This window comes from Amblyomma mixtum, chromosome 9 (genome assembly GCF_055824585.1).
Source record: "Amblyomma mixtum isolate Tamu chromosome 9, ASM5582458v1, whole genome shotgun sequence".
Classification (NCBI taxonomy): domain Eukaryota; kingdom Metazoa; phylum Arthropoda; class Arachnida; order Ixodida; family Ixodidae; genus Amblyomma; species Amblyomma mixtum.
The window spans coordinates 53,496,463-53,520,078 of NC_143020.1; the positions used below are offsets into that span (position 1 = coordinate 53,496,463).

At 45.8% G+C, this 23,616-nt stretch overlaps 1 long non-coding RNA gene and 4 other non-coding genes across 5 annotated transcripts in view; 2 read left to right on the plus strand and 3 right to left on the minus strand.

Moving 5' to 3' along the window:
• The window catches only part of LOC149329026 (uncharacterized), a 33,353-nt gene extending 9,978 nt beyond the window's left edge, over positions 1-23,375 (minus strand). The window contains exons 1-2 of the long non-coding RNA XR_016285544.1: positions 23,271-23,375; positions 18,902-18,922 (exon numbers count right to left, since the gene is read on the minus strand). This is a non-coding gene — a long non-coding RNA (uncharacterized LOC149329026). The remainder of the gene's footprint in view (positions 1-18,901; positions 18,923-23,270) is intronic.
• Positions 1,142-1,214, plus strand: TRNAF-GAA (transfer RNA phenylalanine (anticodon GAA)). The gene has a single exon. It is a non-coding gene; the product is annotated as a tRNA-Phe (tRNA).
• On the minus strand, positions 3,675-3,758 carry TRNAL-CAG (transfer RNA leucine (anticodon CAG)). Its single transcript has one exon. It is a non-coding gene; the product is annotated as a tRNA-Leu (tRNA).
• Positions 11,928-12,000, plus strand: TRNAF-GAA (transfer RNA phenylalanine (anticodon GAA)). The gene has a single exon. It is a non-coding gene; the product is annotated as a tRNA-Phe (tRNA).
• On the minus strand, positions 15,104-15,187 carry TRNAL-CAG (transfer RNA leucine (anticodon CAG)). The gene has a single exon. It is a non-coding gene; the product is annotated as a tRNA-Leu (tRNA).
• Positions 23,376-23,616: the final 241 nt, after the last annotated feature.

A 23,616-nucleotide genomic window follows, 5' to 3' on the forward strand; every position in this document is an offset into this window, starting at 1 on the left:
TGTGGGTTTGTGCCAAGCGAAATGAATAAATAAAAATGAATGAAATAAGCATCTGCGACCGGGATTCGAACCCGGGACGGCGCGAACAGACCAACTTCGCAGGCACGAGGACACTATAGGCTGTTGCTGCAGCCTATCACACCTCTTGTTAAACTGGATCCCACTCTCGCGCTATGCATTGCACATCTTCGTCTTCAAGTGTTACTTCTATCGGACTGATATACACATTCTTGGGCGCTGTGCATTGCGCATCGTCTTCTTCTTTAAGGAATAGTACTAATACTACTATAGAACTAATGTCGTCGCCAGACGTTCCGACGACCTAGTAAAGCAACACAATGAAGCTACAGAGCCTGAGACACCTACCGAGATGCGCTCGAATTCCGCATTAGGAAGTATCTAACAGTTCTTAGAATTTTTGGAACCTTTGGTGGAATATCGTTGCAGCGCCCGGAAAGACGCCGCTCCCCGAGCAGAGTTTAGGACGTCTCGGCGGCTTACCCTGGCCGCTGGTATTAAGTACTTTGCATAATTAATCTTTGTTAATTGGACAACTCGGCGGAATAACAATACTCAGGGAAGTACCCCATGACGGCCAACAATGTGCCGTTGGCTTCACCCAGCTGAGCTTTCTAGCTTTTTTTTTTGTAAAAAAAAGAAACCTTGGTTCAACTTACGTGATCCACCCTGCATATTTTACGTCGTGGCCGTGCTTAGTAATTCCATGGGGCCCACAATTTTTACGCGCTGTAGTTGCTCTATCCATTGTTCTCTTTGCTGAGGGAAGTGCCTAGATAAATGGTACGCTCCGCAGTAAATTTAATGCTCTCCGAAAGTTCTGGATTGGCTTCCCAATTGCTATGCGAGAAGCATAGTCATTTCTTCGAACTTATCGCACTTGCAATGAAACTGCAGGAAGGCCGTAGTACTTAATCGTTTCTCCAACGCTGCTGTCACAGAAATCTACGATGTACTCGGCGCGTGTCAAGATTACGGACTCCATCGGGTGGGAATGCAGTGATGAGTTAGGGCTATGGCGGGCTCCTATTAAGCAGCCCGGTAACTTGAGACGCGAACCAGCCTGATTGAAGTTTTCCTCCTTTCTACGGCAGTTCTTCCATGCAATAAAGAAAAAAAATCGGCCGAAGTAGCTCAGTTGGGAGAGCGTTAGACTGAAGATCTAAAGGTCCCTGGTTCGATCCCGGGTTTCGGCAGTTGCATTTTTTCTTCAAATGACATGAATTCCAGACTACGGAGCGTGTTTCTTTTTTTCAGCTTAGGTCCGGCCTTCGCCTCGTACAAAAGCCAGAAGGAACCCACATATATGTTCATTTCCAATCACGTTTAAACAATCGTTTCAGATATCTTACATGCAGCGGCAGTGCAAGCGAGCTTCTTTGCCGGAACAAAGAGCGAACTGTTATTCTCGTGCTTACCGTTTTGGTCACTTCATTGTTGACGCAACATCGGCAGAAGATGTTTTCACTCCATCAAGACAACTGCGACCACGTTGATGTGATATAAAAGACGCCATGGGCCATCGTGTCGAGTAGACTTCTTATAGTAGGATACATCTTAAAAAAACAGCAGTTGCTAACACTGGGCCGTGGTGCGCGGCGTCCTGTATTACTACGCTGGCCAATCGCAACTGTAAACGAAATCAGCTTTTAATGTTTCACTACATTGAACAATCCATGTATCAAAATTCTAGAGCTCATAAATTTTTTTTCTTGTGATAAGCTGCTTGTTTACGTAACAAGAATCGTTAAACCAGCGGAATACTTTTTCGTCGTGGAGGAATTCTGTGCGCGGAGGCTGAACGTGGGCGGAGCTTCACTGCAGACTTACGTTGTATACGACTATAGGTAGAAAGGATTATTAGATCTCTGCTATGTATCATATTGCGCAGCATACGAATATATACTTCTGGCTATGTGTATTTGATGTAGATGGATGTCATCTGATTTCAGACATCTGCTGATGTGACAAGGGCAGCCGAAGAAGTTGCAACAGAATGAAGTCTTCGTCATTCAACGAAACATGGTGGGTATCAAGCTAGTGTGAGGACGTTTCCCATCGAAAATAACAATAAATTGAATGCCACAGTGAGAAGTGGGATTCGAACTTGTGTCCGGAAGTCTTTCAGTTTGGACGCTGCGCGTTGGACTACTGACCCATTATGACAGCGCCAGCTGTTACTGTCATAATCGCCGTATGTCGCGTCCGCGATCACGTGACCGCCCTCCAAGGTGTAGAGCTGGTGAGGAGGAGCAGCGGGGAGGGCGTCGTGGCTCAATTATTAGGCCTAACGGCCAATCAACCACACGTCTGCGGTGACGGCGATGAGAGCATGAACGTATACGGTTATTTAGCGTCGTTCAATAAAGCAGAGCATTAGTATGGCGGACTCATCGACAATTACAGGCGAGGAGGAACTGCGTCCCGCAGAACAGCGAGCCCGCGACGCAGTCCGAAGCCGAGGGTTATACGCTTGGAAACACGCAGCCTAAAAAAAAAGGAAAGTTCGGTACCATCAAACAGGAGGTCGCGAGATGAGGCCCGTGTTCGCTATGGCGCGCACAAACACGCGGAACGGCAGGACCAGAACTGTGTGCCCGAAGTCCAGTATTCTTGCTCACATCAGTTTTAATTGTGGGGCAGTTGTGCAATATTGCAAGGTAGTGTTATGCGTATATTGAAGGTAATGGCCCGTTCTTCCGATGCGTGGCAAAATCTTTCTTTTAAAGTTCGTCCACCGCTCGCATCGAGTGGTTAAGACTGCTACAGAAAACCGATGGGGAACGTCTTTCACGATAGCAAAAACCTTCCAGAGGCAGTGGTCCCTAGTAACCCTCTTGTAGACAGTCATCTCAACTAGCAACAGGTAGCCTCGAAGGCATCAAAATGTCTTCGAAGGTAAAGTCTCGAGGTTCTCCTTGCGGGGTCACACTCACTGTTGTTTGCTGAAAGAAAGGAGGATGAATTCCTGCACATAAAGGTTCATAAACCTAGCACGCGCTTTGAAAACCCGACTTTGCCTTTTCATCTCTTAAACTCTCAGCGACGATAGTTGAAGCTAAGCGAGCACCGGGAGCTGACCGGGGGCAGCGCGAAAACACAGGAGCGGCAGTGCTGCAGCGCTAGAATGCGTAACTTGAGCGCCATCGCCGTTGCTGCGCCACCGCACGGAACTCAAAGGCTGAACAAAAGTGCCGCTGGACGGCATACTAGGCATACTAGGGCTTGCAAAAAACGATGTCAGAGAGCACTCTAGACACTGTCAAAAAAAAAAAAAAGCAAAATAACGGGATTGTGCGAAATTCAACCTTAAAATTGCTTAAAATTTCTTAATCTCTTCGCGTGACAGCTACGTAACAGCTAGAGTTAGCAATGCTTCATCGCCCGTCTTGCGCTGGTTAAAAATAAATGGCAAGCAGTTCTCAAAACGGGAGCTTAAAACATTTTTTTATGTGTGCGCGTACAACCCTGAGAACCAGTTTCTTAATGCGTATTTTGGTTTCTCGCCAGCATCCTCGTCTTACAGGTGGTTCCGCAAACGATTTGTTGCACGAGGATATGCGCCAATGTTGCCAACCTGAAAGAATGGGCCCACAAAAAATGGAACATGAGCCGTTTACTTCCGTACAAGCCTAGAACAAAAATGCAAAAAGTAGTGTCAGAAGTGGGATTCGAACCCACGCCCGGAAGACCGGACTGCGACCTGAACGCAGCGCCTTGGACCGCTCGGCCATCCTGACAGGACGATTGAACGCTGCAGCTAAACTGAAGTCTACCGTTACCCTTTCAAAACCCTAGTGTAAGATCAGTTATGTACAGAAAGATGGCGACGACAATTATGAAATCGAATTCTAGAGCCACTAAAAGACGATAAATGAATTCGCTTTAAACGCGCGACGGCACTGAAGTTTGAGGCACCAGCTACTATGGAAGGCGCATTCAAGATTTTTGTCCCTTCAGCTATCCCCTGCAATGTTATACCTGTTTTAGTTATGCGTAAACGTGTTTCTGGATGTAACTGTGTAATTAGTGAACTGACGCTAGTTTTAATTCACGTAATTCAGGATTGAAATTTTTTGCCTCTCGTGTACGAAACCTTCTAATGCAGTGACACTTGCGCGCCGGGACACGTGGGACATTCTCGACACCCGGAACACTCGAATCCACGCATATTTCACTGACGGTTCCCCAGAGACGGCGTTGAAAATGACAGGCCAATGGTAAGGCAAGTGATCAGTGATATGCAGTTGAACTTCGTTACAACAAATCTGAAGGGGATCGGCGATTACTTCGTTATAGCCATAGTTTCGTTATAGCCGTAGTTTCTTTATAGCTCGTGTTGACCGAGCTTCCAAAGCGAACCGCCATTGCTTCTTTATACCCATTATTTCATTATAAACCGGTTCGCTATAACGATCGAGGTTACCTGTTTTTCTAAAGGATCGAAGTGTGGCGCAGTCCATAACGAGTCTGGCGAATTTTGCTTTGATGGTGGGTTCATGGCTAAGCATACGTATTATTGCGTTTGATCCCTATGTTTGCTGGCTTTGTGCTGATTTATTTTCTTGCATCCTGACTATGTGCCTATACTTTACGGTAATGAAATGCGTCATACGGGCGTGATCGCTTTTTCGTTGCGCTATCTATTGAATTTCAGATCGCTGCGCCTTTTTCGTGATGCACACGACTGCGCTGAACTGCTTTCGGGTATGCGACGTCGAGGACGAATGGCTGTTCCTTCAAGACGTCGACTCGGAGGTCAGCAGAAAATACAATTGGTGAGGTGCAAGAGAGACCTACGAGGGTTGCCTTGACGAATTTCAGGGTGTTTTCCTAAGAGGTATTTCAAACTTCGGATATGCTTGGCAGTCGCTTGTCGCCCCCCCCCCCCCCCCCCTTCTCTCTGGCACCCCCCCCCCCCCCCCCCATGCTCTTCCTACTGCCTCTCTCTCATGACAACGAGGTCCGAGGCACGGGCTGCACGCACGGGATGAGCGAGCGCTCTCCACCCGAAGGCGACGTATGTTGAGCGAGGTGGACAGAGTTGCCCCGACGACGACTACGCGAAATCGGGGAACAAATGAATGACAGATAGCGCTGATATAAAACAGATTCTGAGATTCGCACGGGTGAGAGGGAAAGAAACATCACACCTCCTCCTCCTCCCCACTTCTTTCCAAGCCCAGGCACGCATTGCTCAGGTGTGTTATTATCCCATGACCACACCATGTACAGTTTTTGCCAAAAGTAACCCGGCACAGGTGCTTTGTTTCTTAGCCGCGTAGCGAAGCACTCATGGCAGCCCTTAAGCACTGATTCTGTGTAAAGAAAGGTGAGACATTGTCCCTACACTATGGCACCGTTCGGTCTTTAGGGCTGCTGTAAATGCTCCGTTATACGTTTGAGAAGCAAAAACCTGTTGCTCGGTTACTTTTTGCAAAAGGGGGTACATTCTGGATCGCACTTAACGGGGCCACTTGAGCAAAAAATTGCGACACTTTGGCAACTAAAGTGTTGAGAAGCGAAAGCCGAGGACTCTACGCCGTGACGACTTCCGGTGGATGTGACGTCACACCATTCCTGTGGCTATATCGATACCCAAATTATACATCTTTCGGGGATCTTAAGTGTTAATTACGCTTAATTACACATTTTCCAATCTAATTTGACACACATCCGACGTTTCTCCGACCATTCTGCGACAATTTTCACTATACCGCGGTGACTTCCGGTGGATGTGACATCACACCACTCCCGTGGCTATATCGATACCCAAATTATACATCTTTCGGGGATCTTAAGTGTTAATTACGCTTAATTACACATTTTCCCATCTAATTTGACACAAATCCGACGTTTCTCCGGCCATTCTGCGAAAATTTTCACTATACTGCGATGACTTCCGGTGGATGTGACATCACACCACTCCCGTGGCTATATCGACGTCCGCACTATTTGGACGCAATTTCGACATTTTTTGCCTCTAATTAATTAACCTAGAGTCGTCAAACTTGTCTTCTAGGTTCATATTTCCCTCCTCTATCTGATGCAACCACTGGTTTTCTTCTGCCTTTTTTTTAGTTCCCGACTTAAGCGCGTGTGACACGCTTTGTTAACGTACGGACGACAGTGTGAGCCATTAAAGGCTTTCGCCTTAATAATGTTGCAGCGCAGCAACTGCGCGCTGCACCTGCATCCGGAGCTGCAGCCACACACCCACGTGATCATGCGTTCACCCTTAACGTGGGCCACTCTGCGCACCCTCATACCCAACAATCCTGGACAAAAGCATTTTTTGGCGGGAAAATATTTATGAGCGCAGTTTTTTCATATATTGTAAAATTTCGCTAACAGTCAATATATTCTCAGATTTCCCCTCAGCAGCCTTGCATTTTCTTGCTATTAACGTCTTTGCTATCGTTAAAACCGTTCCCCATTGCTGTTTTAAGGCAGTCTTAAGTGCTCGAAGCGATCTATGGAAACGCCATAAAAGAAAGACTTTGCTACATACCGGGAAAACGAAACATTACCTTCAATATTTCTACACCAGTATCTTAGAATTTTTCAATTTTCAAAATTTTTTGTTCCCAAATATTGGACATAAGAGAGCGTCTACATGGATAACCTTCCCAGTGGGAAGCGGGACGGGTCAGAGCCAGAATTTTTGTTCACAATGTACTACTATTTAGCGTACTGTACTGTCTATTTACTGTCTATTTAGCGCGATGTTGGGAAATAAAAAATGGCTCGGTAGGGTACTCCTGCGAAGGCTGTTTTATGCTGCACTGTCGTGTAGAGGAATACGTACTCTGGATAAGGAAAGTCGACAGGTGCGGTGCAACTTTAGCTCCGGCACACATGGGGTATGTGAGGAAAATAAGGTAACAAAAGCCCTGACTTACGTCGAATAAAAAAAGCAAAACAGCCACCGGCTCCCGTACGGTGGAACCGCAGTGACGGCAGTAATAACATGCCAAGAGTAGCAGAAGCACGGCTCACCTAACGTTATTTCCTCCGAATCTACCCGAGTAGAAAAAGAGAACAAAACAGAAAGTGTCAGTTACAAGTGCAATTTCATTTTTTTAACATGGCAGTCGGTTCAGATCATAAAACTTATTTTTTTAAATTGATAATACAGTAGTGCAGCTAAGAGATATACAAAAATGAAATGAAAACTGTCAGTCAGCGATAAATTTTTTGCACAACCTCATAGTTGGGAACGGGTGAATAGAACAGATGAATATCAGGAATGGCAGTTTGTCAATATTCCCAAGAGAAAAGTATACAACAGCTGTATCTTACCAGTACTCACCTATGGGGCAGAAGCGTGGAGGCTAACGAAAAGGGTTCAGCTTAAGTTAAGGACAACGCTGTGAGCTTTGGAAAGAAAATGATAGGTGTAACGTTAAGAGATCAGAAGAGGGCAGAGTGGGTCATGGAACCAAAACGAGTTTTATTTATTTATTTATTTATTCAAATACCCTAAGGGCCCACTGGGGGCATTACATGGGGGGGGGGGGGGAAATCAGAGCACAATTTTCAAAGGCAAAAAAGCACTTTAGGTGGTTAATGCGTCATGTTGAGAAAGAACATAACAACGTAAAAACTGTTTAAAAAAATGCACAAATAACAACGATTAGTTAGCAACGATTAGTTAACGATGTCCCAGCCGAAATCGAGAGGCAAAAGGTGGGCTCGGGCAGGGCATGTAATGCGAAGGGAAGATAACCGCTGGTCCTTAAGTGTAACGGAGTGGATTCCAAGAGAGGGCAAGCGTAGCAGGTGGCGGCAGAAAGTTAAGTGGGCGGATGAGATTAAGAAGTTAGCGGGAATACGATGGCCGCAAATGGCGAAGGACAGGGTTAATTGGAGAGACATGGGAGAGGTATTTGCCCTGCAGTGGGCGTAGTCAGGCCGATAATGAAGAATAGAGAATGTTCTGTGCTTTGGTAGTAGTGAGTTGCTTTGCTCACATCCCTCTCATTTCTCGTCCGCTTTCAAGACGACAAAAGACGCACTGGCACGAGTACGCGAACTAGAAGAAGGGGAAAGCAAACTCGCCGAGGCTCACTGTGGCTTCTGGCGAATGGTGCAACACCATTTTCGGCGTTTTTTTTTTTTTGAAAAAAAGGCGGAGGGGGACAACTGAAATAAAAAAGTAACTAGTAACGTGACACCTCACGTTACCGGAATATGTTAACGCAAGTACGTTACCCGTTACAGTTCCGAAATGGTAACGAGTACGTTACTAAGTTACCGAAAAAAGTAACGCGTTACCGGTAACGCCGTTACTTGTAACGCGTTACCGACAACACTGGTGTCCCTGAGTATGCAAGAGGCGTCGCGCTGCAGGGCTCACTTGGGCTATATACTTTTGACAAAGACTGTACCTACTAAAAGGGTGTCAATGAAGCTAACCGCTCAAAGATCGGAAGAAAATCTGACGGCCAACACAAACCTAAAGAATATTGTAAACAGTCATTTACGTGGTACTTTTCATGCTGCAGAACGCTGACGCTCTTAAGGATTTGTGAAAGAGATTGATATTAAAATTATTAAAAGAAAGCAAACAACGGATGGCTTGCAATGAAGAGAGATAAAAGTACAGGCAAGAGCACTTGAAATTAATGTGAGCTGGTTGGCGAGATGATGACGCAATGCGTATCGGGTTTTGTGACGGATGGTCGGCTTACGGCTAACTATTAAATTGTGAGAATGCACATTATTAGTGCGAAATCACTATTCCGATGGGTAAACCCTGAGCAAGATCTTTCGATGTTTGTGGGTTTGTGCCAAGTGAAATAGATAAATAAAAATGAATCAAATAAAGATCCGCCACTGCGATTCGAACCCGCGGTGGCACGAACAGACCAGCTTCGCTGGCCACTGCACGAAAGCACTATAGGCTATTGCTGCATTTTTTTTCTTTAATGGTATTTATTTGCATGATTTTGTACAGAAAGGATATATATGTGTGTGTATATACACACACAAAAAAAATCTTTTTACATAGACCCTAGGTAGGTGCTACGTGGCACAAACATGATAGTAAACATATCAGAACTGAAAGGCCGGTAAGGATATACAGCGCATCAGGAGAGGAAACCAATCCGGTAAAAAGTCCAATTCTTTGTAAATGTCCGTTACCAGCAGCAACAATCGGCTAAAATGAATTCTGGGCGAAACGACAGGTTCAACGTTGCGGTCTTGCATGCGCGTTTTCCAAAGGCTATGAAGTCCAATGAGAAGAATCATATCATACGGTTTCGAGTCAGGTTGGGAAACAATAAGGTAGCGCACACTGTAGGAATTTAGGAGAAAATCTTTCTGTAGCGTCCTCTGCAACACATCCCAAAACAAAATCGCGTCTTTGGAGTCTATAAAACAATGTTCAATTGTTTCAGACACATTGCAAAAGCGGCAGTTTACAAAAGACACAAAAATTTTTTCCTATCGAGCCACGCGTCGGTAGGTAGAGTTTCGGTGTGTAAATTATGGAAAAATGTTTTCGTGCAAGGAGAAATTGCCATTTTACGCACTCGCTTTAAAACATCATGCAGGAGGACTGGGCCTAGATCACCTGTATGTGAGACAGTTGGTTGCCCGTTTCTTCATTTTTCGTGATTGTTTCCATCCGATTATTAGAGCATTCTTGCAGGTTAACTTCATGTCTCTACTTCCGAACTTAGTAGTTTCTTCCAATTTTACTGAACCCCTATGTTTACTAGGTTTTATGCAGGAAGTTTATGCCTCCGTGCGTTTTTTGATAGTTTGATTTTCAAATGAGTACTTATATTCTTTTTCGCGCAAAAATCTGTAGAGGGATTTGAAAACGACGCTCTTCGCGCCCCCACTGTATCGTTCTGTCTACTTTAGGCTATTGCTGCAGCCTATCACTCCTCTTGTTAAACTGCAACCCACTCTCGCGCTATGCATTGCACATCTTCGTCTTCTTCAACTATTACTGCTATCGGACTGATGTTCACATTCTCGGGCGCTGTGCATTTCTATTCTTCAAGGAATGGTCTAATACTACTATCGAACTAATGTCTCCATACGGGCCGACGACCTAGTCAAGCAAAACAGTGAACCTACGGAGCCTGAGACGCCTACAGAGCAGCGCTCAAATTTCGGATTAGGGAGTACCTAATAGGGAGTACCTAATAGGGAGTACCTAATAGTGGTAAGGCGCCCGTCTACCGAGCCGGAGTACCCGGGTTCGAACCCGACCGCGGCGGCCGCGTTTCGATGGAGGCGAAACGCAAGAGGCGCCCGTGTGCTGTGCGATGTCAGTGCACGTCAAAGATCCCCAGGTGGTCGAAATTATCCCGGAGACCTCCACTACGGCACCTTTTTCTCTCTTTCTTCTTTCACTCCTACCTTCCTCCCTTCCCTTACGGCGCGGTTCAGGTGTCCGCCGAGATATGTGAGACAGACACTGCGCCATTTTCTTTCCTCGAAAACCAAACCTATCGAGCCACGTGTTGACATGTGGAGTTTCGGTGTGTAATTTATGGAAAAATGTTTTGGTGCATGAAGAAATTGCACATTCTCGGGCGCTGTGCATTTCTATTCTACAAGGAATGGTCTAATACTACTATCGAACTAATGTCTCCATACGGGCCGACGACCTAGTCAAGCAAAACAGGGAACCTACGGAGCCTGAGACGCCTACAGAGCTGCGCTCAAATTCCGCACTAGGGAGTATCTAATAGTTATTAGAATTTTCGGCACTTCTGGTGGAAGATCGCTCCAGCGCCCGGAAATGCGCCGCTCCCCGAGCACAGAGCCGTATCCCGAGCATAGTCCAGGGACGTCTCGGCAGCTTACCCTGGCCGCTGGTAAATTAGGTAGACTATGCCCCCTTGTGCAAAAAAAGGCGGAAAAGGTTGACCGTATTTCCCGCGCATGCACAGTCAAACACCGGGCTACGTTTGTGCGCTGTGAAACCGGAGTGGTGTACAAGATCCCTTTTCTCTGTGGTCTGGTGTACTACATAGGGCAGACTGGGCGTTGTTTGAACATTCGCCTTAAAGAGCACAACAATGGCAGCGCCTCAGGGGTGAGGGAACACCTCCAAGAATGTAATAATTGCCGGCCTATCTTTCTGGCAACACAGGTTCTATTCCGTCACCCTGAACAAAGAACCAGGGAGGTGATGGAAGCTTTATACATTGCCTCGTACGGTAATTGCGAAAGCCATCAGTATCGCTTACGAAGAAGGAAATAAGTTATCTGAATAAATTTTGAGTTTTTTTAGTCATAACATTATATTTTAACTGTTTTTGTCTGTACCTACCTGTGATATCTTTTCACATTTAAGTGTTTGTTGCCTTCCCATTAAACCAGTTGTGAAAAAAGCGCCTGTCCTGTGGTATCTTCTCCGTGTTTTGTTTGTTCGCGCCCACCAATTCCATCATGAACAACCTACAGCTAGCCCAGCTTTCCATTTTGTTGGTATTAAGAACTTTGAATAATTAATCTTTTTTAACTAGACAACTAGGCGGAATAAAAACACTCGGAGAAGTACCTCATGACGGCCAACAACGTGGCATTGGTTTTAGCCAGCTGCGCTTTCCCGCTTTTTTTAAAAGCCATGGTTCAAGTTACATGACACGCCATGTATATTAAACACCGCGGGCGTGCCACAGGGATGCTTTGGGTCCCGCAGTCTGTGCGCGCTGCGGTTGCTCTGTCCACTGCTCTATTGCACAGGGATAATGCTGAGGGGAGTAACTGGCAGGTGCCGCAGTGAGTGAATGTAATGCCATCCAGGAGTTCTGGATTGGCTGCCCAATTGCTGCGAGAAGCATAGCCATTTCTGCCAACTTATCGCACTTGTTTCTTCAACGCTGCCGTCAAAAAATCTTCGATGTACTCGTCGCGCTGCAAAGTGCCTGACTACATCGGCCGAAATAGCTCAGTTGGGAGAGCGTTAGACTGAAGATCTAAAGGTCCCTGGTTCGATCCCGGGTTTCGGCAGGTGCTTTTTTTTTTTCAAATGACATGAATTCTAAATACTATGCAGCTTTCTTTTTTTTCGGCTTGACAGGCCCGGCCTTCGTCTCGTGCAAAAGCCAGAAGGAGCCCACATATGTGTATCATATATCATAATGTTTGTATGATATGTATCATGATATGTACGTATCAAGTATGTTTCATATCGCGCGAAATTCGAATATATACAATGTCTATTTGTATAGACCGATGTCCCCTTCATTTCGGACATCCGGTGATACAGGAAGGGCAGCCGAAGAAGCTGCAACAGAATGAAGTCTTCGCCATCCCGAGACACGGTTGGCATGGAGCTAGCCTGAAGCCATTTTCTTTTCAGAATAACAATAAAGTAAATATCGTAGTGAGAAGTGGGATTCGAACTTACCCTCAGAAAGAAGACTTGCAGTTTGGACGCTGCGCGTTGGACTACTGACCCAATATGACAGCGCCAGCTGTTACTGCAGCATAATCGCCGGGTTTCGCGTTGGTGTCTACACATCACGTGACCGCCCTCCAAGGTGTAGAGCTGGTGAGGAGGAGCAGCGGGGAGGGCGTCGCAGCTCAATTATTATACCTAGTGGCTAATCAACCACACTCCTGCGGTGCCGGCGTTTAGAGCATCAACATTGACGGTTATTCAGCATCGCTCAGTAATGCATTGTCGGAGTATGGCGGACTTGTCGACAACTACAGGCGAGGAGGAACTGCGTCCCGCAGAACCGCGTGTCCGCGGCGCAGTCCGAAATTGCGGGTTATAAGCTTAGAAACACGCAGCCTAACAAAAAGAAGAAAGTTTGGTACCATCAAACAGGAGGTCGCGAGATGAGGCCCGTGCTCGCTATGCCGCACACAAACACGCGGAACGGCAAGACCAGAACTGCGTGCCCTAAGTCCAGTATTCTTGCTCACATCAATTTTAATTGTGGGGCAGTTGTGCAGTATTGCAAGGTAGTGTTATGCATATATTGAAGGTAACGGTTCGTTCTTCCGATTCGTAGTAAAGTTTTTTACCGTGTTTTCACCGCTCGCATCGAGTGGGTTAAGACTGTTACACAAAACCAACGGGGAACGTTTTTCATGATAGAAAAAATGTTAACAGCAAAAAAACAATGCATACCTGTTATGGGGAGATCGGCGGATATATTGGTTGTTACAGTGGAATCTTACGATATATGAAAAAGAATATTCAGACGATGTTATAACCCGTTCCGAAAAATTTTATAATCCACATTTGCCCAACCAAAGGGGCCTGCAGTCGACGACAGAGCGCAGGCTGTTTGTTTGGATATGAAACCGTGTAGCTTTTTGCAAAAGGCAAATGAAGACACTGAACATCAAAACTAATGGAAAAACAGTGCGGTAGAAAAGGAATGAAAGCTGTAAATATCGCCTGAAATTCCATCAGGACCAGGAGTTCTTGAAGGAGGCAAGTCGTGAATGGCAAGGCGAGCCTTTAGCTTAGTGATATGTTTAGTTAGATCTTCCCGTTTGTCTTCAGACAAAGCAAAACCGCGCAGATGAAATGCATGAGAAGTGCGGAGTTACCAGCTGCAGTTGCTGTTAAACAACATCCTGCAGTAATGCCCAAACACGGAGATTATTTATTTTGTAGTCTTCATTAGTCTACCATTTCACATCACTTCTGAATTTAGCTCATAAAGTGCTCACCAATTAAAGCTCGCCATGTCAAATGGTCACAGTGCAAAGCCTGACTGGCGCGAAGTCGAACTCGAGCGCTCAAACAGCATTCCACTTCAAGACTTTGCAACTCGCACATACTATTTCGTCCACATACAACGCAGGTATTTGACGCTCTAATTCATAAAGGTTGTAGAAATCTTTCATAAGCGTCCTTTCTTGAAACTTTTTGAGGAATGACTTCACGTTACCCGTTTCTGTAGCATTTGGATAAAGCGAAAGAATGCAGCAGTCGTTGCTGATAGCCGAAGCCTGCAGAGCAGTACTTGGGCCTCTGGCTGTTCAATCCTTTGTGGAGCAGGAAAAAAGAAGGCCGTGTCTTCGACTGCACCTTTATTAAGCTTTCAAGTGCCGTCCGCCGGCGCGGTTAGATAGATCATTATTCGCCTTCTCTTTGTATCGGCATGGTGACAAGTGTAGTCTATAGCCATTATTCCATGCACGCTCAAAATAGCTGCCAAATATCTTCGCTTTTATAAACTCCCTCGACATTCACCAGTCCTCTAGTCGTTTCTTACTTGTTTCTACTTTTCAAATTTGAGCATGTCCTGGCAATTCCGAAACCCCTATGGTGTTTCGCAGATTACGGCGGCGGCTTCGTGCATTGATGGTTGAAGGCTCTTACACTGTATGCGAATATGTTTTAATGTCCCCCTGTCTTTCATGCAGCAACAGGAACCGCCATCCGTGGTGTCAGATTTTTGTCTTTAACTCTTCATCCTCAAGCACCTAGCCCTAGCCTCCAAAAGTAAACCACTCCCTTTGGAATAGTCAAAAACGTTTCCCCTTTTAATCTTAGACTTGGCCGTCCTATAGAGCTCCAACGTCGACTTACCAGCATTTTCTTTCGCCAGTGAGTATTTTCTGAGTACCGTACCTTCGGCTTCAAGGTTGTCTTACTATCGGTTACTTTCACATTTCTATTCATTTGCAAGCCATGTAGTTCTTAGCCTCCATGTATCGATACTGCGTCGGTATAAGTACCGGAACGGCAGTCGAAAGCTTAAAAAAGTTCTTTTGGAGGGCACTCTAGACGCTGCCAAAAATAGAAAAACAACACGATAGCTCGGAATTAAATAGCAAAATTTCTTCACCTCCTCGCGTGACAGCTAGGCAATAAAGAGTACGGGATGTTTCATCTCCCGTCTTGCTCAGGTTGAAAATAAACTGCAAGTAGCTCTCAAAACGGGGTTTAAAGCGTTTTCATCGCTGCGCTTACTGTACTGAGGAAAGTTTTCTTCATGCATATACCTTCGTTTCTCAGCAGCACCCTGATGCACAAAGATGTGCGCTAATTTGCCATCCTGAGATAAAAGGCGCACAAAAAGTGGAACATGGGCCGTTCTATTATGTACCAGCCTAAAACAAAAAAAAAGAAAGAAAAACTAATTGTCAGAAGTGGGATGCGAACCCACGCCCGGAAGACCGGACTGCGACCTGAACGCAGCGCCTTGGACCGCTCGGCCATCCTGACATTTTTTTTTTCTTTATTGCATGAATGAATACATAACTAAAATATCGTAGTTGTCATGCCCCTTGGCAGACAACCGTGTCTAATGGACTTTCATTAACACAAGTTGGTCCATCAGACTCAATACATCATCAGCGTAATCGTGTTGCTTCAAGACTTCTCTTAATTTATACACATGTTCCACAAAATAATCACATACCGATCGTGCATCCAAGTCACAGTGTCGAACAGCCATTCTACTCCTCCAAATGCTGTGAAGGCCCAATAACATAATCTGGTCGTACTGTGCAACATCACTTTCAGTAGTCAAGTACCGAATTCCGCGCGGTGTCAATGGCAAGTCCTTTTTTAGGGTTCTTTGCAAAACATCCCAGTAGAACACCGCATCCCAGCAGTCCAGGAACACATGTTCTACCGTCTCCGGTTTTCTACACAGGAGACAGTTCGAGCCCCAAGGAACAAAAAGGCCCTTTTCCTCTAGCCATGTTTTTACTGGAAGGGTTCCGGTGTGCAGTTTGAAAAAGAAAGTTTTGACGCCAGGTGCTCGGCCATCCTGACAGAAGGGTCAGGAGTTACAGCTAAAATGAGGTCAACCGTTATCCTTTCAGAACCCTAGCGTAAGATCACGCATGTACAGGAAAATGGCGACGACAATTACGAAATCTAATCCTACAAGGACTGAACGGCGGTGAATGAATCCCCTTTACACGCGTGGAGGCACTGAAGTTTGTCGGCACCAGCTACGATGAAAGGGGTATTCAAGATTTTTATACCTGTCTTCGAGCTTTAGCTCCTTATTACTCAAGGTCGCGTTAGCATGAAACACAATGTCATTCAAGTGGGACTTGCGGGTGGTACCATTGGTACACAGATTTTGGACCGCCTAATTGGCGTAGAGTGTTCGGAGTGGTATCAAACGATTCGGCGCGTTACGGGGCATAATGTTCCTTGTAGAATCAAAGCGTAGCTCATCACAGCGATTCACACCGACGACCTTTGGTTCTCCAAACCGTGACTTCTTGAAACTTGAAACTTTCATTACGGTCAAACTAATCGACGTAGGATATTTTCAAACGATTTGTCTTCTTGCGCTGTACACGTTGGCAACAAAATAGGTAGATTTCCGGATATAACGAAAAATTCGCGCCAGGTATAGCGAAGATGGCTCGGAACGCCCGAATCTATGCATACTTCACAGAGCGTTCCCCAGAGGCGGCGTACAAAATGACAAGCCAATGGTAAGGCGTGTGATAAACGGTATACTGTTAAACCTCGTTGCAACGAAGCTGATTGGGCCTGGTGATCACTTCGTTATAGCCGTAGCTTCGTTATAGCCCGGGATGAATAAACTTCCAAGCGGAAACACCATTGTTTCCTTATATGCAGTATTTAATTATAAACCGTTTCGTTACAACGAGGTTCGACTCTACCTGTTTCTCGAAATGTTCGAGATGTGGCGCAGTCCATAACGAGTTTGGTGATTTTTGCTTTGATGATTTGTTCATGGTTAGCCATTAAACGACGAGAATGCGAATAACAGCGTTTGGTCCCTGTGTTTGTTGCCTTTCTGCCGATTTATTTTCTTGCGTCCTGATTATGTGCCTGCTTTGCGGTAATGTAAACGCATGCCTAGGGCCGTGAGCGCTTTTTCGTTGCACTTTCTGTTGAATTCCAGATCACTGCGCCCGTTTCGTAATGTACACGACCACGCTGGATTGGTTTCGGGTAGGCGACGTCGAGGACGATGGCTTTTACTTCAAGACGTCGACGAAGAGGACAGCAGAAGATACATTTGGCGAGGTGCAACAAAGACCTACGAGGGTTGTCTTAAAGAAACTCAGGGTGTTTTCCTAAGAGGTGTTTCAAACTTCGGACTGCTTGGTAATAGCTTGTCCCCCCCCCCCCCCCCCGCCCGGCACTTATTCTACAGTCTCTCCCTCATGACAACGAGGTGCGAGGCACCGGCTGCACGCACGAGATGGTCACGTGATCGTGGATGAGCTAGAGCTCAGCACCCGACGAAAACGAATGTAGCGCGAGGACTACACCGACGACGACTACGCGAAACCGGTGAACAAAGGTATGACAGATAGCGCTGATATAAAACAACTTTTGATATTTGTAGGGGTGAGAGCGAAAAGTATATCTCACCTCCTCCTTCCCACTTCTTTCCAAGCCCAGGCACGCATTGCTGAGATGCGTTGCTATTCCATTACCACACCATGTACAGTCATGGACAAAAGTCTCCGGACCACGTGTTCCTCAAATGAAGCTTATAGCTCTACTACCAGACAGCGGCTGGAGACCGCACTTGTAGCGATGAAAGAACAAAGATTTGACCTTTACCTCCACAAGTGTGGTCTCCATCCGCCGACTAATAGCAGAGTTATCGGCTTCGTTAGAGGAACACCTTGTCCGGAGACTTTTGTCCCCGGCTGTACATTATGGATCACACTTAATGAGGCCAGTTGAGCAAATAGTGTTGTAGTGCAGCAATTGCACGATGCGCCTACAGCCAGAGCTGCAGCCACACACCCACGTGATCATGTGTTCACTTTAAACGTGGGCCGCGCTGCAAATTCCAGAGAGCGTCTACGCGGAGCGGGTCAAAGCCAGAATTTTTGTTCACGATATGCTACACCGACGGCGACGCTGTCTTCAGCGCAATGTTGGGAAATAAAAATTGCTGTGGCGCTGGATTTCCAGAACTCTCTCAGGACTCCTGTATACCGAATCCGCTTATTACTTAATCGGACTTCATAGCATATCTGCGCCTCAGTAGGCACACGTTCCAGGAGGCCGCCAACCCTTATAAAAATGGTTTATAGACAGTCTATAGACTTCTTATCGACTCTATTGCTTTCCTATAGATATTTCATTTTATGCATTCTAGTCTATAGACTGTCTATAGACAAAAGTCTACTAAAAGTGTATGGCCGTAAATCTATAGATTTTCTATAGACTGTCTATGGCATTTGTATTGTCTATAGACTTTTGTCTATAGACAGTATATAGACTTTATAGACAGAAGTCTATAGACATTCTATAGACTGTCTAAAACTTTTTTTGTAAGGGAAGGGCCTTGATAGAACTGAGGAACGACGCCTCAGAAGGCTGCATGCAAACGGGGCCATTTCTAAGGCCAGCGATTGAAACACATAGACCCGACTTTTCGGGGTACTGTAAGTTGTGTGAGATGTGAGCAGACGCATATCATATGCCATGGGCCTGCCAGAAAAATCAGCAAATCAAAGAGAATAAATCAGCCGATGAGAGAGGGCTGGGAGGTGACTTTGTCAGACTACTTTGACCTGGAGTCCCAGAGGGCTCCGGTTCAGAGAGTACGGGCAGCGGCTATCGCCAATGGTGTTTCTGAATGAGGACTACCAACCAGGCAAGAGGGCGGTGAAACCCTCCTCTCTCCCCTAAAACCCACCCCAGTGCATACAATATAGCTTTTACCACCACCGGTAGAGCATTACTGTGAAGTCTCTTTTATGCCGCGCTGTCGTGTAGAGGTATGCGCTCTGGATAGGAAAAGTCGACAGGTGCGGCCCAACTTTAGCTCCGGCACACATGGGGTATGTCAGAAAAATAAAGTAGCAAAAACCCTCACTTACGTCAAGTAATAAACGAACAACAGATTCGGGCTGCTGTACGGTGGAACCGCAGCGAAGGCAGTAATAACATGCCAAGAATAGAAGAAGCACGGCTCACCGAAGGTAATTTCCTCCGAATCTACCCGATTAGAAAAAGAGAACAAAACAGAAAGTGTCAGTTACAAGTGCAATTTCATTTTTAACATGGCAGTCTGTTCAGATCATAGAACTTATTTTTTTTTTTAATTAATGATACAGTACCGTGGCTCAGAGAAAAAAAAAACTAAAATGAAAGCCTTCAGTCTGCTATAAATTTTTTCGAAGAACCTCTTAATTGGGGAACAGACGAATAGAACAGATGAATATCATGAATGGAAGTTTGCCAGTATTCCTTAAGAGAAAAGTGTATAACAGTTATGACTTACCGCTACTCACCTATGGGGCAGAAGCGCAGAAACACGTAAACAGGCCACCGTGATTACTGACCTAATATTTAAACCTTCGAAGACTGAAATTATGCAGTGCGTTAAAGTTCTTGGAGTACATTTTTCCGAACACTTGCAGCGGGATGACCATGTAAATTTTGTGTTGAGCAGACTGAGCAGTACGATAGGAATAGTAAATTGAAACAGGTGTCTTTTACCTGAGAGCGTGAAGTTAATCATATACAGGTCTCTGTTCGCATCCTACCCAAATTATTCATTTCTAGTAACAACCACAGAATGCAATCTAAACAGTTAACTAATAAAACAGAAGACATTTCTACGCATTATTGCTAACGTTCCATACCTGCAATCGACCTCTCAACTTTTTAAACAGTTCCGTAAACTGAGAGTTAGTGAGCTATATAGGTTTATGTTATCACGAGAATATTATATTAATCAAAAGCGCGGAAGCAATACCCTTACCGACATAGCCAGACTATGCTTAGCCGATTCAGTGTACTCCACCAGGTCTGCACCATTTTCGAAAATATCTATCTGCCGGACTAATTACGGTCGAGAAATGCTGCATGATCTGTTACTGGGTATGTTAAATGGCTATATAAATGAAGGTATCGCCATTTCTAAGCTGTAACTTTCTGATCTCATCGCCATGTTCATCGGCTGAATCTTACTCTATTATTTTGCGTGCCATGTGATATGCACTCAACTGGGGCATTGTTATGTAGTTTATTTTGATAAGTTGAATGTTCGTACCGCTTGCTACGCTTCCATTTTTATTGCTGTATATTTTGCTTTACACTGTCTGAGCTAGCTGCGTCCTGGAACATTGTTTTTTGTGCTGTGCGCGCTGCTGCCAGTGCCTGATAAGAGGGGCCAAGGACAACTCAAGTCATGCTTGAACGGCTTTTCCCTTGGCTCCTTTTTTCACTGTACAGTGAGAAAAAATAAATGAAAAGGATAACGAAAAGGGCTTAACTTAAGGACAACGCCGCGAGCTATGGAGAGAAAAATGATGCGTGTAACGTTAAGAGATCGGAAGAGGGCGGAGTGGGTGAGGGAACAAACGCGGGTTAATGACATCCTAGTCGAAATCAAGAGGAAGAAATGGGCTTGGGCAGGGCATGCAATGCGAAGGCAAGATAACCGCTGCTCCTTAAGGGTAACAGAGTAGATTCCAAGAGACGGCAAGCGTAGCAGGTGGTGGCAGAAAGTTAGGTGGGCGGATGAGATCAAGAAATTTGCGGGAATAGGGTGGCCACAGCTGGAAAAGGACAAAGTTAATTGCAGAGATATGGGAGAGGCCTTTTCCCTGCAGTGGGCGTATAGACGGAGTGATGATGACGAATAGAACGCGTTTTGTGCTTTGGTAATAGTCAGTTGCTTTGCTCAGCCTCCCTGTTATTTTTCGTCCGATTTCACGACGAATTTATTTTTAATAAATAAATAAAGAAGCCAACCAATTAATTCCATGTGTGCATCGCATTTCCCGCCATAACCACCCGAACGCTGTTTACCCTGAACGTGCACATACCACCACATTCCAGCAATCATTTTTCTTAAAGACTGCCCGTGACTGGAATGACCTCCCTGCTGAAGTGGCCACCATTATGATTCATCGACTGTTCAAGACCACTATCGGGGAAGCCCATTCATCAATGTAATTTTTGTCCATTTTCTTATTAATGTATAATATTTTTTTTTGCCGTGTTATCCCCACCCCTCATGTAATGTCCCGAAAGGAACCTTTGAGGAATAGTAAATAAATAAATAAATGAATAAATAAATAAATACATAAATAAATAAATAAATAAAAACACGCACTGGCACGAGTACACCAACTAGTAGAAGGGAAAGACAAACTCGCCGAACCTTTCCGTGACATCTAGCGAATGCTGTGAACAGCGGACGCCTCGCACGTCGTTATGCGTCGCCCTTTTTGGCAGATATCGACGATATGTGCACCGTATTCTCAACGATTCTTAACTGTTTCGTGGACAGTACTCAAGCTACCGCTGAACGACTTGGTTATGTGAATGTCCTCCTGAGATCCGGCAATGGAAAATTTGTACAATATATTGTCGTGTGGAATGGCAGGTGACACAGCCTTGGACGGAGGTTTAGTGCCGTAAAGAGCTACTTCGAAGCTACTTTTAAAATCTACGCTGGTGTTCAGTGAGTATGGAGAAAACTGCATCGCTTCGCTCCTCTTCAGGAGCTCTCAAAACGGTGGCAGTCAATGCGCGTATGTTTTGTACAGGTGGTAAAAAAAAACAAAAAAAAACAAGTGAGTGGTTTTGCTTGCATTTCTGCAAACAAGTGGTAAAACGCTTTCGAGCATTTCCTTGAAACATACCTGTTGATTGGTGTCTTTGACTTCCTGTGCAGCAGAAAGTAGCCACGTCTTGTTGCTCTTTCTCAATGCGTTGGTGGGCGGGATTCGTGTATCTGGCTCTGTGAGACCTATATATATATATATAACGTTGTACTTACTCTCAAGTAGGCCGATATTGTTTTCCAAAAATCGCACTCGGAAGTCGACCAATACGTGAATCGCAGCCAAGGCGATGTGTAAACCCAATTATAATCTCCGAAAAGGAAAGGATAACGACAGTACTGGAGAAAGTCGTGCGCTCTGACTTTCTTTAGCCTTGTAACACTACGGCAGCTGCTGCCGCCATTACTGCGCAAAGGCATCACGCCCCCTTCTTTTTCAAGAGAGCTGTGCAAATAGATTAGCAGACAAAGCTGATGTGAAGATAAGGACGGGGTCCCACCGCGGAGGCGTCGCCGTAAAAACAAAACTTCTCACTCAGTCAGATGCCGCAATGGGCCAGTGGTGAGAGCGCTCGTCTACTGAGCAGGAGTACCCGGGTTAGAACCCGGCCGCAGCGGCCGCGCTTCGATGCCGGTGAAGCTCAAAAGGCGCTCATGTGCTGTGCGATGTCAGTGCACGATAAGATCCTCAATTGGTCGAAATTACTCCGGAGGCCTCCAGTGCTACACATCTTCCTCTTTTATTGCGAAAGCAATACTGCTCACAGTTTGAGCCCTTCAGCGTAGCGCGGCGGTGGACACGCTTGAGCTTTAGCGTGACCTTAGACGTGACGTCATACTAGCTGCGAAAAACCAGGGCCCCAGCTCGGCTTAGGCTTAGGCTTAGAAAAACTTTATTATATCAGATAATCAGGACGGCGGCCTCGCCATCCCGTCCTTCTCAGACGGCCGAGATCCCTTGGGACCGGGCGGCTTCGAAGCCATATCTGATGGTCTCTTTTTGTTCTTGGAGGTCCTGGCTGCGTAGCAAAACCTCCCATGACTCCTTGCAAGTCACTAAAGGTGTGGATTGGGCGCACGCCCACATCATATGGGCTAAGGTGGCTCGTTCTCCACAGGCCCTACGTTTCCCGTCATTGAAGCCGCGCATGAACCTACTCAGCGCGGCTGGATTCGGAAATGTCATCATCATCATCAGCCTGACTACACCCACTGCAGGGCAAAGGCCTCTCCCATGTCTCTCCAATTAACCCTGTCCTTTGCCAGTTGCCGCCACTCTATCCCCGCAAACTTCTTAATCTCATCCGCCCACCTAACTTTCTGCCGTCCCCTGCTACGTTTGCTTTCTCTTGGAATCCACTCCGTTACCCTTAAGGACCAGCGGTTATCTTGCCTTCGCATTACATGCCCTGCCCAAGCCCATTTCTTCCTCTTGATTTCAACTAAGATGTCCTTAACCCGCGTTTGTTCCCTCACCCACTCCGCCCGCTTTCGATCTCTTAACGTTACACCTATCATTTTCCTTTCCATAGCTCGCTGCGTTGTTCTTAACTTAAGCTGAACCCTCTTTGTTAGCCTCCACGTTTCTGCCACATAGGTGAGTACCGGTAGGATACAGCTGTTGTATACTTTTCTCTTCAGCTGCATGACAGCTGAGGTTTCCACTGAGTCAAATGCTTTCTCGTAATCAATGAAGGCTATATATAGGGGTTGGTTATATTCTGCGCATTTCTCTATCACCTGATTGATAGTGTGAAATGTGCCCACCTGCAACTGCCGCCATGCTGCTTCCTCCTTCTTGCTCAGCTTCTGATGACCACCTTTATATCTTTTTGTGTGAGCGCGAGCGCGATGGCCGCCTCGACTCGTCAGTCTAGAGCGGCGGTAGACACGGTGGGCGGTGAGCCTCTCGCTTCTCCCACTAGAGGCGCTGCGGTAGGAGTGACGTCACACCATCTGTGGAAGAGAAGGGTCCCAACTTGGTTTTATTCTTTTGGTATCCGTGTGCTGCTAATATTGAATAATTTTATTCTTTTGGTTATGTAACAATGTAAGTTCACTCCTGCTTGGGTCAAGCAGTGGCCTGCAGTATTCTGAAATAAATAAAATAAAA